This window comes from Brassica rapa, chromosome A04 (genome assembly GCF_000309985.2).
Source record: "Brassica rapa cultivar Chiifu-401-42 chromosome A04, CAAS_Brap_v3.01, whole genome shotgun sequence".
NCBI lineage: Eukaryota > Viridiplantae > Streptophyta > Magnoliopsida > Brassicales > Brassicaceae > Brassica > Brassica rapa.
This window is the reverse complement of record NC_024798.2, coordinates 7,884,386-7,903,050: the sequence shown is the minus strand read 5'-3', so window position 1 is coordinate 7,903,050 and position 18,665 is coordinate 7,884,386. Positions and strand designations below refer to the sequence as shown.

At 32.7% G+C, this 18,665-nt stretch overlaps 1 long non-coding RNA gene across 1 annotated transcript; it reads right to left on the bottom strand.

The window, feature by feature from the left end:
* Positions 1 to 260: 260 nt before the first annotated feature.
* Positions 261 to 11,407, bottom strand: LOC103849162. Its single transcript, XR_629343.3, has 2 exons — positions 6,274 to 11,407; positions 261 to 4,488 (listed from the first exon to the last, which is right to left on the bottom strand). It is a non-coding gene; the product is annotated as an uncharacterized LOC103849162 (long non-coding RNA).
* Positions 11,408 to 18,665: the final 7,258 nt, after the last annotated feature.

The following is an 18,665-nucleotide window of genomic DNA, read 5'->3' as shown; positions in this document are numbered from 1 at the left end:
CTTTGGAACTCTCACACACAAATTCGAAATAAAATCTTTAGTTTTACTATTTGTTTTTAGTTTTGTCTTGTTATTTTTCTGCATCTTTTTGATTACTTGTTGGTTGCTCTGCAGAAAATCCGGAACCCGTTAAAACTCTTCGTTTTCTTTACTAACAAATTTGAGAGTGTGGATTTCGGTTCCCACAACTGGTTACCATCATCTTCAGCATTGTTAGTGATATTCTCTCCCCCACCCCCACATTTCATCTTCATCTGTAAAATTATTTGGTTCCAAACTTCACCAAGATAAAAAAAAATTATCCATGATTCGATAATATATAGTAATTTTTTTAATCTGTTCGAGAAAAGATGTCTTGACACAACTTTTACATCATGTTGCGTGTTTTTTTTTTTTTGCATCTCGCACACAGATATAATATGATATTACTCTCTTGATAAGATGCTTGAATTTTTGGTGGCTAGATGAAACTCTGTTCATTTACCTTTAGTATGAGTAGTTTACTTGTTAAGTTGTGGACTTTCAATCACCACAATAGCATCTTCAATGATAATTAGTAATCTGATTTATAAAGAGTAGCTAATTAGTAATCTGATTTCTAAGGAATTTTAAACCTTGAAGATAATTAATATGCTGCTTGAATTAATGTTTGGTAAGAAATATGTTGTGACTAACGAAAGCCTAGTTTCAAAATATTCTTAACAATTTGAACATAATTATTTAATGCATAATTTCAATTTGTAATAACCAACCTGACCCTGTTAAGTTGCTTGATACAGTAATCTGAATCGTATACTTAAATGCTTATATCTCAATCTCTTGGACATTATTTGAAAAGTGATTTATTATATGTCATTGCCACAATGATTTTCAAAGAAAAATAGTGACATGATACACTAACAATGATGACATGAGTTGAAGCTAATTGTGACATGAACATTTACATTATTGTTGATTTATATTTTTGATAAGTTTTTTTAAAATATGATAATCAATCATAGATCATCATTAATATAATAATAAATAATATAATAGTTAAAATATAAACATAATAGTATTTTATAATTTTCAAAATATTATTTCATTTTATTTTTATAATTATATATTTTATTACTAAAACAATTCTTCAAACTTTTATGAATTTTTTAAAAAAAATCAATTTTCTAATCCACATACCATTACTTTCTTTTTAATATCTACAATTTTTAGAAATTTTATTTATTTTACATTTTGTTAGTTATATACCTAACAAAATTTTCTCTTAATCTTGTATAATTTGATTTAATATATTTTAACCAAATTAAAAGAAATAGATAAAAATATTTCCAAGATTATAATTTTAAAATATATACATATATATTATTAAATATAAATAATAATAAAAAGTATTTAGATCATCTTAATTTTACATATAATTAAATTAAAATTTAAAATTAAATAATGTAAGAAAATAATAAAATCTAAAATTTAACATATTTTTTAAAAAATATATAATTTAAATTTTAAAAGTTTTATTTCTGCACATGATGCATAAAAACTTTTATTTCTGTACATAGTGCAGAAAAATAAAATACAATCACAATTGGAATATATATATTATATATATATATATATATATATTTCTTTTCTAATTTTGACTGTGAATTCCAATTGTGATTGGATTTATTTTTTAACAGATTTGGACACGTGAGAAAAAAACAGATTTGGACTTCGCATTATAATTTTTGATATTTGGTAACGTTTCCGGTTTTGTTTTGCTTAGTTTCATGTTGCATCTTTTCAGATTTATGTTTCATCCTTTCCTTTCTTTGATATTTATATTCCATTCTATTTTATATTGTGTGTTTTATTTTGTTCATTGTTATTATTTCTTCTTGGGAGAGTTTTTAAATCCATATCCTTTTAAAACAAAAGATAGTTAAAGGCAAAGTGACTTTTCAAAATTAAGAATCATGGTTAATAGATTTGACAAGAAATTGATAATACATAATAATTCAATAAAATTATATATTTTAAAAGAAAATTATTATTTGGAAGTTTCCATGTAATGTCGATAAATATATAATTGAAGTTGCCTCCTCAAGGACATCCGATAAAAAAAAAGAGAGTGTGTTATCACCTATGACATGCTTTTATATAATATGTTTCTTTTTTACAGCCTAAGAAACATATTGTTGGAGGGGCACATTCTCGGTTAGCAAAACAATTTTCGGACATAAATACCCTTTGCTTCACGAAATGAGACACGGCAAAATTGTTGGGTTTTGTTATGTTTAGTTAGTAGGGACCAGATTTACAAAGCTTTTTAGTTAGATTTATAAAAAAGCATGTCATTCACAGCCGTTGCATGTAGTATTATTTTTTTCTTATTCTACTTTTTGTTTTAATTAACTTTTATATCAAGTTCTAAAATATATTAAATAAAAATAATTGTCCCATTGAATTATATAAAATTATTTATCTTTTAACATCCATCTTGACATATATTATATATATATATATATATATTAACATATATACATAAAATATGTGGACACAGATATCAAAATGTGGATAATAGAGTTATAGATTAATTGTGGACATGGACACTAAAGCGTGGACAAATGAATTGTGAATACATCAAGTTGGATAACTAAATTTGTTGAAATGCAACATGTATAAGAGAACTGAATGTGTCTGTGATAAATTTTCTGGTTCACTGGCGCCAGAGGTTTCAAGAACAGAGCCGTTTGCATGAGATAAACCATTAATCTGTAATTCCATTATCCACATTTTGATGTCCATGTCCGTATCTAGCAATCCCTCATATCCGAGATCTTCTAAAATATTATGTAAACCAAAGCTTTACTACCTTAAGACTATAATCTTCTAGAAGTTCACTAAAATCTGATACAAACCACATCTTTACTCCAATCAGAAAACACCACAGCCTGCCGTTGTCCTCTTCTACACCACAAGCTCGAACCTGCTTGCCGTCACATTTTCTGCTCCACATGATAATCGTAAAATCAGAGAATTTGCGTCTCTTTTGGATTCATGGTTTTTTACAAATTGATGAAGATGGAGAAAATAGGGTTAACAACTAAGGTAAGAGCAGGAAAAAGTGAAGAGTCTTAAAAAGTGAATTTGGAATTGAAAGTGGGGATATGAGAGAGAATAAAGAGACATGTTTGTATTTTTAATTGTCTTTTATTTTTGTTTGAATGTGTGGACAGTACAATTAGTTGAGATTAGTTAATAAGTGTTAAGATGTAGCTAAGGGTAGAAATGACAAATTACTTAGACAGAGTGTGTGGAGTGTCTTGAAGTGTATTTCAAAGTGAGAATGTGTCTCAGGCCAAGTCCAACCAGACGTCATAACGCCAAAATAGTGTAAGATTTTATGTCTCATCTCTTCAACCACATGGCATAAAGAACTTCATTTTGGTGGGATTCTCTTTTCAGCCATAATGTTACACTATATTTAGTGTTACACTGTAGCAACGGAAAAACTATTTTTCTTTTCAAAACTTTTTATCTAGTTTCTAAACATATTTATTTACATTTGATTTATATTACTGTTTTGCAATTGGATTAGATATTCTAAATAACAATGCATATACCATTGTGTTATCATTTAAGTTTATTTAATATCAAATATTCATTTATTTGAGAACCAATATAAAGTTAATTTTAAAAAACACAAGAAAGTTTAATTTAAACAATGAAAAATTAAATTATAACATTAAAATTAAAACAGTAAAAATGAATTAAATAAGATAATTTTAAAATGTAAGTGTATATAAAATAATAAATAATTATTTATTTATTTTCATTAAAAATATTAGTTAAATAAATGTAAGTGACAAGATAAATAATAAAATATAATAATAAAATAATCATTTATTGTTATTTAATTTATTATTTACTATTATTATGTATTAAAATAGTAAAATACTTATTTTAAAAATAGAGGTTGTAGTGTGATATATTTTGTGAATATAGTTACATAATAATGTTATTATTCTATATATTAAGTAATAATAAAAATTCTAACTCAACAATATAAAAAATCAAAAAATCGTTTTAGTGTAAAATTTGGTGTTGTGGTTGGAGAAGAAAAACTTTTATTGCTAAAATTATACTAAAATGGTGTGGTTTTCACGCTAAAATGAAGTTGTGGGTTGGAGATGCCTTTATAGGATAAATATTTCTAAAACAAAAGATATAATTGAAGTCACTCAACTCCATATATCACTTAAACAATTCATAAATCATTATTAAATACAGTTCAAGGGACTCTAGCGTGGCCAGTGTATACAAAAAAAAAAAAAAACAGTTCGAGTATTGGTCCTATATTTCAAGGGACTGTAGCGTGGCTAGTGTATTATGGGTTTTGGAGGCGAGGACGTCTACATGGTGGAGATCTCCTCGCTAATACTTCTGATGAATCTTGTTTGGCAATGCCACCTCTGCATGATCCTGATGGTGGTGTATGTATGTACGGACCTGTTTCATACCTGAAATATTAGATTCGGATTTGGTATAACTAGAACTAATACTTTTAAATGTCTTTTATAAATTAAATTAATCAAACAAAAAATTATTTGAAGCACACAAAAGAAATATCTAAGAAGAATTTCGTAGGATAGCCTTTTTACTTTATTTTCACAAAAAAAAACTTCAAATAAGAGATAAAAAAAATCTTTTGCCTCTTTAGTGAAACATTTTTTGATCATTTTTTTCTCTAAGGATTTTTTTTGTGATAAAAATTTAAAAGTAACTATTTGACAGAATTGCCCAATATTTAAATATAACCTTATTAAAAACTGGGTTATTTTATAAGATTTTATGGTACTTAAGTATTTTGTTGTTAAAAATATGAATTCTCATTTTATAATTTTAGTGGTGTTTTAAATACTACTAAAATTTTCAGAATTAACCAGCAATATTAAAGTTATTTATGATTCTATGAAAATTAAAACTTTTTAAAGTATAGTATTTGAATAAATGCAAATATACAAAACAAGTCCCTTGCTAGATCTATTTTCTTGTCACAAAATTTAAAATATATCATTACTTTCAGACATCATTAAATCTAGGAAGGCTTGCTAAAAAAATGTTCAAAAGTTTATTTTTTTCAGAACAATGCTCTAACTTTTCATAATCACTGAAATAGATTCCACTATTCTTTCAAGACAAAATTCCTTTTTTTATTAAGACAAATATTTTCTTTTTTTCTCCAATAAAAGACTTCTTTACATTTTTTGTTTTTGTTTTTTTTTTTGTTTTTTGTTTCTTTGTTAGTTAAAGTAAAGATCAATTTGTCTTTAAACAAATATATTTCTCATTTTTCAGACTTGGCTAACCCTTGTACTCTCAGTACACGAAATCCATGTTAACAATAACTCAAATCGACTTCATGTGACCCTTCCTAAACTAATTTACGAATTTGTTTAGAGCCACTTCATAAAACTGCATCTTTAAAACTCCAACAAAAGTGAACTAGAGTTCACATGAAATGGGAAGAGATTTTTTTTGTAGAAGTGAGTTTGTTAATTTTAATCTCTAGTTCTCTACAAGACTAACAATCAAATTAACCAATATCTGGAAGCGATCGCGGAGATTCTCCATAAAGCATAATATACTCAAATTATAATATTCTGGTTTTAGATTCTAGGCTTCTAGCCCACATGTCTGCGATGAACAACAGTTCAAATTAAAATTCACACATTTTGGAGATATGATACGTGTTACAATTAGAAATATAATCTATTATCGTTTGATATTTGATGGTATTATATACATGAATCTAAATGGTTTGTAAACATTACTCACACAATAATAAAGAAACTCTAGATACAATATCTGCCTCTATGATGTATGGTTATTCTTCTTTTGATTCTTTTTTTTTTCCTAACGTCACAACATATACTCCTTTAAAGAATACAGAGATTTAAGATTCTAAATAATTATGGAACAAATTCTGTCATGCACTCCTCCCTACTGTTGTTTTCTGTAACTTTCTTTTTGATAATTATTTTTAGGGTTAAAATAAAAATGGTTAACAAAAAAATTCTACGGTTGTTTTTGCTCCTAATAATTAATGGTGAAGTTCTGATTCAACAAAAGCTCACATTTTAAGATGTTGACTGTATTAGTTTTCTTGGGATCTTAATATTTTCCATTCAAAATATTGATTGAGGTATTCGTTTGAATTTACCGATATAGAGGTTTTTTTAAAGGTTACAAGAAAAGGTTATTAATTCTGATAGTATTGATGATTGAACTGACCTGAAGCTCCTACAAGACCAACCACAGATAATAGCAAAAAAAGAAGACGAAACAGAGGAGCATGTGATGTCTTCATCGCCATTGCGCTCTTCTTCTTTCAAATAAATAAATTAATAGTAACGATCGAGAACTAACCCCCAAAAAGATAACTATAGTCTATAGAGGTGACTATAGAGGTGACTTTTTGATCAAAAAAAAAGAGTCTATAGAGGTGACTTACAGAAATAAGCTTTTATATATCGATGCATAATGATGAGTTGAAGCTATGTAGTATTTAAAGTAAATTGAACGCGGTTGATAGGGTTTTCAAACTCCACTATGAAGAAATTGAACGTGGTTGGTGAGGTTTTCAAACTACACTTCTCACGAAATTTCCACTTGTCGCGATAAGATACGACTTTTTCCCTTGTTTACTTTTCAAAGTTCGCTATGCAGATGATGTTACATGGTGTTCGCAACATTCGCAATTGGTAAACATAGTGTCTACACTGACGTAATGATCTGCTTTCATTAGATGAATTTCTACGATGTGAAGATTTCTTCCACAACTTTGTTATCTAACATATTCCAAAGGCAAAAAATACAATCACCGACAAACTTGCACGAGGTGATCGGAGTCTGCATTTAGCTACAGTTTATGTTGATTCAGTTCTATTAAAGTGGTTCTAGGATTTGTAGTCTAGCTAGATTTAGAATATTTTTTTGTTAAAAAACAAGCTTTCCAAAAAAAAATTTGATTTTTTTAAGAAATATTTTTTTAAGCCATGTTCAAGATCTCGTTAGGCACTAGTTCTTTACTTGGATTGGGCTTGGCGCCTACACAAGAAATCAGAATTTTATCGAATATTAATTTGAGATTAGATTTTTTGTTTGCTTTAATAGAAAAAGAAAAAAAATAAATTGATCGATCTCTTTCTCGAAACAAACGAAAAGGAAAGAAAAGACGAAACATAAATCATGGATCAACAAATTTCTCTCGGGGACTTGCTTAAGAATAAGAAAGAGAAATCCCATGTAAATGCCATGGAATAAGGTTTTAACCTATTCATGGGGATTTCGTAAATATATTCTCTCAACATCACTTGTGGTATTTCCATTATAGTGTTCTGCAATATTTTCCAAACCATCAGAGAAGTTATTTCCTGACCAATGCAACTAATACTGGAACCAATTCAACTTGTACTCCGACCACAACTACTTTCTAAGTTATTTGTCCTTTGGACTTTGACTTTTCATTTTTGAACACTTCCCTTTCTATTTTTGGCTTTCCGGTGCTTCATGAATTTCCCAAGAGTTTAAACATTGATACAGCCATTCAATTTTATGTACTATTTTTTTATGCCAATGACACTCTAATGCTTTATTCATCTTTAATTTACTTATTAGAACCTAAATCGTTCATCAAAACTGTCTTGGCTCGAATTTCTTTATTCGGCCATTTTCATGGTCATATATCGACCATTTTCCGTTCAGCTATTCTTTGGCTTCATCAGGTCCTTATTATTATTCAGAGTTATTACAGTTCTGGTGGTTGCAAAGATGGTGAAAGTGAGAGCGAGGCAAGCTCTAAGTTCTCTTATCATGACGATGTGGGGCAGTTATCAACAGCGGCATGAGATGGCGGCGTAAGGAGCTGATCGACAGCAGTGTGAGACGGCATTGTTTGAAAACAGCATGAAGTGGTTTGAAATGATGAAGTACATAATAGTGGGAGGTTCGTGATCCACTACCAAGATTCCAAGAGATGGTGAGAAAAGATATGCATACTGCAGTAAGGCATTTCATAATAACGACAATGAGATTCATCGAACATATTCCTTGAAGACCGCTGAAAATTTTAGGTAACAATCTTCAAATTTTAGATCTAGATCTGAACAGGTGGAAATAAAGATAAGGTAGAAAACAGTGGTTAAAAGGATGATCAAAATTAAGGTAAGGTCAGGTGGGTTTGATGGGTCACACGGTTCCAGTAAGCGAACGCTGGTGACACTACAAGGGAAGTGGGTAAAGATAGTGTACGACAACGGGCTTCAGAAATCAACGGACGTAAACTATTCTCTCTCTCTCTCTCTCTCTCTCTCTCTCTCTCTCTCTCTCTCTCTCTCTCTCTCTCTCTCTCTCTCTCTCTCTCTCTCTCTCTCTCTTGCTCTACTCTCTTTTTCTCTCTTCATATAAAGAAGAGATTTATGCCATATCTAATTTTATTTTAAACATTTAAGAAGGATTGCAGTGAAACTAAAATTTCTTACTTAGTTAAACAAAAATGCAGATGAATTTTTTAACTCCATAACATCTATCTGAAATATCAAATGAAATAATAAATAAAAAGAGAGATGAAATTTGCTTATAACAACTTTAAAGATTATTCTAATTTGATCATATTTTGGTTGAATGCATATTAAGTATGAGAGCTATCCAATTACCAGAGATACAATGTCCCGTTTGATAGGAGCACAAGGTAGATAAGTGAAATGCGAAAGGTCGAAAGTAGTTGTTGCCTGGACTCTATCACCAATGACGAAAAAGTTGTTGTCTAAACATGATGATATTATTAATTGTGATACATTTGTTAATAGTAGGACTAATCAATGTTTTATACAAAATTATACATTAATTTGAGTTTTTAAGTAAATCTAAAATCTATCTAAAAGTACTATGGAGTTATATTCATCATATCTTACATTTCATCAATGGTGTGTCTCTAGAGTCCTCTGAGAGCTATCCAATTATCGGTGATACAATTTCCTGTTTGATAGGAGCACAAGGGAGATAAGTGAAATGCGAAAGATCGAAAGTATTTGTTGCACGGACTGTATCACCATTGACGAAAAAGTTTTTGTCTAAACATGATGATATTATTAATTGTGATACATTTGTTAGTAGTAGGACTAATCAATGTTTTATACAAAATTATACATTAATTTGAGTTTTTTTAAGTAAATCTAAAATCTATCTAAAAAACTATGGAACTATATTCATCATATCTTATATTTCATCAATGGTGTGTCTCTAGAGTCCTCTGAGAGCTATCCAATTATCGGTGAGATAAGTAAAATGCGAAAGGTCGAATATATTTGTTGCCCAGACTCTATCACCAATGACGAAAAAGTCGTTGTCTAAACATGATGATATTATTAATTGTGATACATTTGTTAGTAGTAGGACTAATCAATGTTTTATACGAAATTATACATTAATTTGAGTTTTTTAAGTAAATATAAAATCTATCTAAAAAAACTATGGAATTATATTCATCATATCTTACATTTCATCAATGGTGTGTCTCTAGAGTCCTATGAGACTGGTCTCTGGCGCCTATGATGTAGATTTGTGGCTTTTTCGTTGTGCCTCTTGGTTTGATCTTGTCAGAAGACTTTGGGTTTGTTTCTTGATTCATTTCTCGTGGTTAGCTCATGTGGTGCAGTAAGAGTATCTTCCAGTCTTGCCTTCAACATGGATTCACTATGACGATAGTCACAAAACTGTCCGGGCTGTTTTATTGTTTCACCTTGTAATCCTTCCAAGATATCTGGTGTGGCTTCTCAATATTTCCTCTGATGAATGTATGTTATTTAAAGCTTCGTTCGTTGGTTCTTGAAGTGGCACAAATATATGGTACGAGACGCTCCCGTTAAAGTTTTGTGGTAATTATGTGTCGAATAGAGGCAGTGGCACTAAACTCATTTGGTTTGCAAGATGAGAATGGCGGCCATAAGCACCTCTTTTGTTGTTTGAAGAGGTTTGTGTGCAACAGGATGTAGAGTGGTATGTTAGTATTTTTTACATTTTCAATATATTTCTAATAAAAAGGCATCCATATATGGTAAAATTTTATAAAGATATTTCATTCTAATATTTATACATTCATGATTATATTACTCTCTACTGTTTATGTTTTTGATTTTTTTCATATATAGTAAATACATGATACTAGTTTAGTATAATATTAATTTTAATGTTATGTTTATTTTTTAGTTTGATAATGCCGATCCATATTAATCTCAATGGTTTCATGAACTTGTTCAAGGTCTGGTTGCAAGGATCACCACATCACCTATATATTTCATACGAGGATTTACTTTTCATGCATACGGGTATGGAATATGTCAGGCCACAAGTAATTACGAAATATGTGCGAAAGATAAAACAGATTTCTACTGGATCTTACAGAATTTTTGGGTTGGAGAAGATTAAATGCGTCCTCTTCAAATTTGAATGGTTTGGCCCTCTCATCAACGAAGGTGTTCGGTTTAAAAATTTTGGTGTTGTTGATGTCAATTTTGGACGAAGATACAACATATTCAAGATTTTCATATTAGCTTCACAAACAGACAAATTAGCTTCATTCCGTACCTTTGGATCAAAGATTCTGGAATAACTTGGTTATCTCATATCAAAGTTACACATCGTGATCGAATAGTCGGCGGAGAAGAAACACCTTTACTAAAAGAATTGTGTATCAATGAAGTAGAGGTACCTGAATAAGAAACTGATTACGTCCTTCTTATTGAACCGCATAACCGTGAATATAAAGATAATTCTGAATAAATGACAGATGAAGCATGTGATGACGAGTTTGATGAAAGTAATGATCAGTGTAATGATGATGATAACTCGAATGATGAATCCGAATGATGTAATATGCTCAAACATTTTGCTTTCATATATATATAAATTTCAGATTTAATTCATGTGTGTTTGTTTGATTATGATACATGTTCTCGAAATTTAAGGATTCAAGAAATCATGTTAACAGGATAAGGCACTCAGAATTTAGGGTTTAAGGAAAATTTGGGTTTAGGGGATAATATTAATGGAATTGGGGTTTAGGGATTCAGATACAGTGCTCGTAGGGTCATCGTAATTCAGAAACACGAGATCTGGTAATTTTGTGATAACAGCTTTGTCACAACGTCATCGTAGACTAGAAGCGTGAGACATGGTAAATTCATCATAACTCAAATTTCTCCCAACGTCGTCGTATTCTGGAAACGCGGGACCTGCTAAATTCGTCGTAAGATCGTCGTATTCTAATAAACGAGTCATGGTATATTCGTCATAAAATAAAAACACAGGACCTAGTAAAATTATCGTAAATTTAGGAGGTCCTCTATTTCCCTATATAAACTCGACTCATTTCGCCCTCCCCTCCTCGTCTCTTCCTCTCTACTCTCTCTCTACTACCTCGTGCCAAAAACAAAAGGTTAGTTATTTATTTTAAATATTTAGATTTTATTATAGTTTAGGTTGTTAGTTTAGGTAATGAAACTAAATTTGGTTATGGCATTTATAGATTAGGTAATGAATTTAAAATTGTTAGGTAATGAATTTTCTGATTAGAATATTTTTTAGATGGTTCCTAGGAAATAGTCCCATTATAGCAAGATATTCGAGACATTCCATGTTGGCACATCTACTTCAGCCCCGAGACCTTCTTCAGTTCCGGAAATTAGTTCATGACCTCTCAGTCGTCTCAGAGATCTTCCCAGACATTTGCTCCCGTTGCATCACCGGTGGCTCCTCCTATTGCTCCTGACGATGTGCCTCCTTCCCTTGTGGCCGGAGTTCATCCGGATGTTCTGGTGCCGCCATGTGTACCTTATGCTCAATATACCATCAAAGATCTTCTCTCCCAGCCAGGACGAGAAGGTTTAGATGTCTTGGACCCCTATCGATCGCCATGAACTTTCTGGTATGCATTTTTCTTAATGACTTATAATTTCTATAATTGTTTTACAATATTAATTTCTCTAACACGTTAATTACTATTTTTTAGGTTTGGACTCGACGGCCGTGTGGGACCGAGCGTTTCCGAAATGCTGATTGGTTATTTTGTCAAGGCGTATCCGAATTGAACTCTGACACCGATGTACATTAGGACCACGTTGTTCAAATGTTTTACTGTAAGTTTCTATTTCAAAATAATTTATTTTTTAAATTACTCTAATATTTTTTTTTATTTTTTTTTAAGCAAAAATGGAAATTTTCCACAGCGGTCAACGAGAAGGCGAAGAAAGCGTTTGTTTCTAAGGCAAATACCTGTTTAACAAACACTGTCTTGGACTGGAATGATCTTTGGGAGTTCAAAGGTTATGGAGTGAAACCTAACTTCCTCATGAATGAGGCATGGGTTTATAATTCTAATTAGTTTATAAGAGTCAAATTTAATCATAATTGGTTTACACTTGAATAAAAACAGAAATAAAAACATAGAATAAAGACCTAGTACATTAACTTAAGAATTTTGCCCATGCTTGACCAAGTAGTCGAGATCTGCTTCCTTTCGGGCTAGTAAATGTAAGTAGTCGAGATCGTCCATATCCAAGTTGGTTCATCCCACTCCAAGCACAACTCGTACATTTAGCTCATGAATCTTATTCGTCAACAGAATGATTCTCCTATCATCCACCCACGCCCCTTTCAAGTGATCCAAGGAGAGACAACCATTACAGAGCTGTACCACCATTCTTATCACTTCGTTCTATCTCTACACCTTCCCTTTCTTTCTCAAATTCATGAACATCCAGAGAAACTTGCGCAACACTATGTCTCATCCTAAGCAACTTTACCTCTCCTTCTAGAGGTGTTACCCGATTACCCAATGAATCAACCTTTTTGTTCAAATCGTTCATTCCAGCGACAAAAATCTCTTTCATTTCATTTAAACGATATCTAAACTCATTCATCAAACAACACGCAAGTGCATTTAAATCCTTACTCCAGAAAACTCAAAAAGAGTATCTTGAATAACATAAACTGAAGAAGCTTCTACCTGAGTTGTACTGGCAGTGTAATTGATTCTGTAAAGTTCTTCAAAACAAATTTGTTTATACCCTTTACGCACAATCTCAGTCCAACCATCATTAATTACATTATCATTATCATCCCAACCACTCTCCTTGCTCATGATTCTTCACAAAAGAGTTCTCTCAGTTGGTGTTGCTTGCAAAATACTTACAATATCATGTTGATACAAATAACATAATTTAAAAACAAGTTCAAAGAAACATAGTGATAATTAATTTATACGTACATGGTATATAATCGAAAAATTTACATCAAGACATACTTTTTCTTTCTCCTTTTACATTTACACATACTTTGAACTGGTCAGGTACTTTCTTCTTTCGAAATACCTAAAAAGCCCTTAACCTAAACATAACCAAACAATGCATCTTCTCTCTCCAATCACTCCCTCCGTCTCTTCCGCCTCCCTTCTTTCCTTCACTCTCTCCAACTTATCTGATGTTAACAATGTCTCTTCTTCTTCTTCTCTCTCCCCTCTTTACTCATTATATATCTCTTTGTTCAGTAGACTTATGGAACTTAAGCATTGATTTTATTTCCATGGTTAAGAAGAAGCAAAGGTGTCTCATGGTTTCTATAAACGTGGCGGCGAAAATTGGATGATATGGATGAAATTGAAATCAAGAACATAGGTGACCAAGAAAAAATAGCAAGAATTAACATACATTTATCTGCTTCACCTCACAAACATCACTTTCAGGGAAGGAGGAGTCTTGCACCTATGACCATATGAACACAGACCCTAACCACATCTCACCAACAACCACTTATCACCAAGCCAAGTTTCACCGACCGACGTGTCACCCAACCACTTTTCACTCAACCACACTTCTCCCGACCACGAAACGCAAGAACCACCACTACGAATAAGGCGGAGGTGGTGTCCACGCCGGCGTAATTGGTCACTGACAATTTCTCTAATCCGCTGTAGTTGCTCACCAGCAGTTGCAGCCACGACTCCACCGAACACAATTCCCGCAGCCACAACGACTCTGACCATATTTTCCATGACCAAAACAAACCTACCCCCACAATTCTCTTTAAAGATGTTGTCTATGGGTCCGATGATGATGGCTCAAGATCAGTAACAACATAGATTTTTGCTAAGTCAGATGAAGTAAATGTAGAAAAATCTAAAAAGAGAAGGCAAACTTAAATTTGGGGGGAAATCGAGGGTGAAGGGAACGAGAATTTAAATCTGGAATTTGAAGTAAATATAAATCTCCATGAAATGGTTCTGAATTTAGAGAAGAAGAAAGAGATGGGAAGGAGAATTAAAAACGGAGGAAGAAACCATGAAACCACCAGATTTAATACTCTCTCTCTCTCTCTCTCTCTCTCTCTCTCTCTCTCTCTCTCTCTCTCTCTCTCTCTCTCTCTCTCTCTTCTCTATCTCCTTTTTATTTTTATTCTTAACAGGGGCATTTTCGGATCAGAAAATTCAAAAGATAGACAAAAAGTACTCCTCCAGCAGAAAGTACCTAAAGATGTTATAGACCCAACCAAAAGTAACCTTTAGTGTAATGCTCTCTATATAACCTTGGTTGTGATAAGTTTTCCATTTATTTCTTTGATATTGAAATGCTTGGTTCCACCTTTGGTTTTATACCTCATCTTGCTCATCTACGGGCTAGTAGCCTTTGCACTATCCACATTTTCACAGTAATGGTTCATCAAGAGTCTTGATTCAAGACTGGAATTGCCTAAAATGCCAAAAGCTACACAAAAAATATAATTAACAAAGTTTACCTAAGTTGTACCAAGTTATACACATATAAATTAGAAATTAACTACCAGACGAATTATGCTGCTCTTAGTACTCTTATATTTTCTTGTTATTGTAGTTACGGTTTGAACTGGATGGAGAGTACGAGAAAGCGGCAGTTATGAAACAGATGGGATGTTTGTGGAGGGCCTCTAAATCACGCTTGGTTAATCAGATTATTAAAGCTGATAACCACGCAAATCGATTGAAGTTGCGGCCAGACAATACTCCAGTGGCAGAGTGGAGGAAGTTTGTGAAAGAGAAGACTAGTAAAGAGTTCAAGGTATGAAATTGTACTTAGTTTCAAATTCATATTCAGCCAGATCTTAACACTTCTATATAGGCTGTTAGCGATGCATACAAGGAAAGAAGACGTAAGCAGATTCCTCATACATGTAGCCGTAAAGGAATGGTTAGATTGGCAGAAGATTTAGTAAGTGTATTACCTATGAACGAGCCTGAATCGTATGCAAATGTTATTTTATTTGAATTTTTTTTTTAAGAGAGCCTGACTCATTATGCAGAAAAAAGAGAGCTCAGATCCCGGTGAAGTGACGAGACTGAATGTGTGGGTCAAGTCACGAACTAAAAGAATGGGACAGCAGTAAACACGGATGCTGCTGAAAAAATAGTAATTCGTTGTTTCTTTACCTTACCCGCTTATCAGTTTTACAATAGAGTTAAACTACATAAACATAACTTCAACATGTTTCAGGAAAAGGCGAATGAGTTTATTCGGTCTGATGATCCAGGAGCATCATCCTCAAACCCAAAAGAAGACACTCTTAGTCAGATCTTAGGACCTGACAATCCTGGACGCTTGAGGGCAATGGGTAGAGGAATGAGTGTGAGCAAACTTGCTTTTTTCGAAGTGAAGAGCAAGTATGTGACTGAAATGCAACAGACACAAATTCAGTTGAAGCAGCAGGTCCACGAATTACAAGAGGCTCTTGCAAAAATGAATAGTCGAGTAAGTGCGGAAGATGAACTGTCATTTGGTTCTTGATTTTTTCAAAATGCTCACCATATTTTTATGTGAATTTACAGCGGCCAGACTCGGAGGTGGGTGAAAATTCACCACCATCAGTAAGTTCTAGTGCAATAAGTATTCTTGCTGAACTTGAACGGAATGTAACTGTTGTGTTGATTAATATTTGTAGAGTGTTAACAAAAGGACACCGCAGCCTAAGTGTATTCTATATGATTGGTGTGACAAGGAATCCAAAGTAGCAGACGGTCGTTTTCTGTCTTCTGATGTTATGGAGTTTGTTAACAATGTACCATTGGGTCCTAATTCATCTAAGGTGGTAGTTGAGACGGCTTTTGAAAAAGATGCATTTCTTTGGAGACCGGCGCCGAAGATGTACACTATTGGTCAGGCTGTAGGAGAAACTGTTGCGTGGCCTCAGGATTCAGTTCTTGTTCTTGACGAGGAGTTCTCTCCAGATGACATTCCAAGTAATGTAAGGTTTTCATTCCTCATCTCATTTTGATGTTAGGTTTCTGTTTATAAAATCTAGTTATGTGTTTCCTATGTTGGATTTATTGGTTTGACAGAGCCTAGAGACAAAGGAAATGAACAAGTGCAAACTTCTACATTGGCTAACAGATGATGAAGAAGCTGTTGCTGAAGGTCGTTGGGAGAGTCGTGATCCCAAAGCCTTGGTGGATGGCCTTCCTCTTGGACCAAATGCTGTTAAAGTATTTGTGGATGCGGTAACGGTAAGAGAGACATTTCTTTGGCGGCCAACAGAAAAACACTCAAACCTTCGTGACTGTTTGAAGACGTTTGTAGCATGGCCAGTGAGCAGAGTTTTATTCGACAATTTAGACACAAAGTCACCAAATACAGCAACTCCTCATACGCACTCACAAGTACACACTCCACCAGCTCCTGCTAAGATTTCAAAACCATATTCACAATCTCCTTCAAGCTCCCAGAAGGTAAGTCTAAGTGTATTAAAACGTTGTAATCGTGTACATGATAAAGTTTCTAACGCTTACATATTACTTACACTATTCGACATCGTTCTCTTATACAGAAGGTGAAGGAGGGTCAGAAGTGCAAACTGTTGGACATTACCGGTCAGAAAGTAGTTGTTGCAGAAGGGTGCTGGTCTTCGAACAACCCTGAGCAGTTAGTGCATTTTGTTCCGTTGGGCAATAATGCAGTTCGTGTGTGGGTTGATGTAGTCAAGGTGAATGATGCCAAGGTTTGGAGGCCTACGTCTGCAATTGAGTGTATGGAGGATGCTATTGGTACCACTATAGCATGACCTGAAGACAAAGTTGTCATCGTTTGAGGTGGATTTAGAACTGTATGGTCTTCTACTTTCATTGCTTTAGAATTACTAATAAACATATGGTACTTGTTGCAAATGAGACTTGTCTTCTACTTTCATTGCTTTGGAACTTAATTATGACATTATATTTCTATTATGGATAAGTGAAATTTCAGACTTGGTTTATTTCTTTATGAGAATATGATGTATTTATAATGAACGATTTATTGTACTTGCGAAAAGCTATTTTATTGAATGAAATAGCATACAAAATAAAAACTACAATTCATATATACATAACTCAATACCACTGCTACAACACATTATCAAATAGCACCAATGTAGAGTTACTACAACGTAATTCATGGCTACTTTACGTTGCTATTTTTCAAATATATATAGCAACCTAAAAATGTTATTACACAATTTTATATAACATGAATTATTTGTTATTAATAAGTTTAATACAGCATAACAGAACAGTTGTTATATAGTTTCCTATAACACGACTAATGTGTAATAAATAACTGTAATACAGCATAATCATAATGCTATTATAGACTGCTCTACGATAGCATCATGTTAAAACGCTATCGTATATAGGTACTCTATTATAGCGTCCAATGTAATAGCATTTATAAAACCGCTATGAATATCATATAATAGCGTTATCTGTATGCTATGAAAAGCCATATTTGTTGTAGTGGAATATTGATATCTCCAAAGGAACAACAAAGCTTGGATGTATCCATGACGATCCGAACTTCTCCAACAACCAAGAGACATCCTTCAAGTTTTCCTCGAATGCAAAACTTTCCCACGGGAATGTTTTGCACACCTATAGATCATCAATAACTCTTAGGAAAAAACTATCCACAGATGACTCTCTTCTCCAAAATTTTGGCTCAAAGGATGACGATGGATAAGAAATACATAACTGCCATCTTCGGATGCTCCCCAAATGTCTCGCTATTATTGCCAACAGCTGGTTCTCAACTTGTTTGAATGTAATCTGCTTCCCTATATCAAAATACTTGTTGATGAAGGATGAACTACTAACCCTTTCTTAGTGGTTGGGCTAAGAATGGCAATATAGTTCAGAAATGATTCCAAGTTCTCTGAGAGAGTATCGGATTGCAACGCTATTGACAAAAAACCATAACTCCATCTTCTTCTCTACATAAGCTGTCCGAAGAATGGGTATCAACATTTCAATCCACTTGTGCTTTGGATTTCTGAAATGAAAGACACTTTTAAATTACATGATAATTGAGGATGATGTGATTTCGATGCACCAATTGAAGTTGAAAGAGAAGTTATGTCTGTAGGAAATAATAATACGAGATTCCAAGAGTTTCTTTCTCATTTCAAAAATATCAAAGTTAAAGAAGCTCATTCTTTATTGATAATTTGTGAGAAAAAATATGCTAATGCTAATGAATAACTTAAGTTGATGTATTATTGTTTCTGAGTAATGTAAAGTAATTTTTAAGAGAAATACTTAAGGATAACACTAAAAAAGTTTTGGTCACAAATTT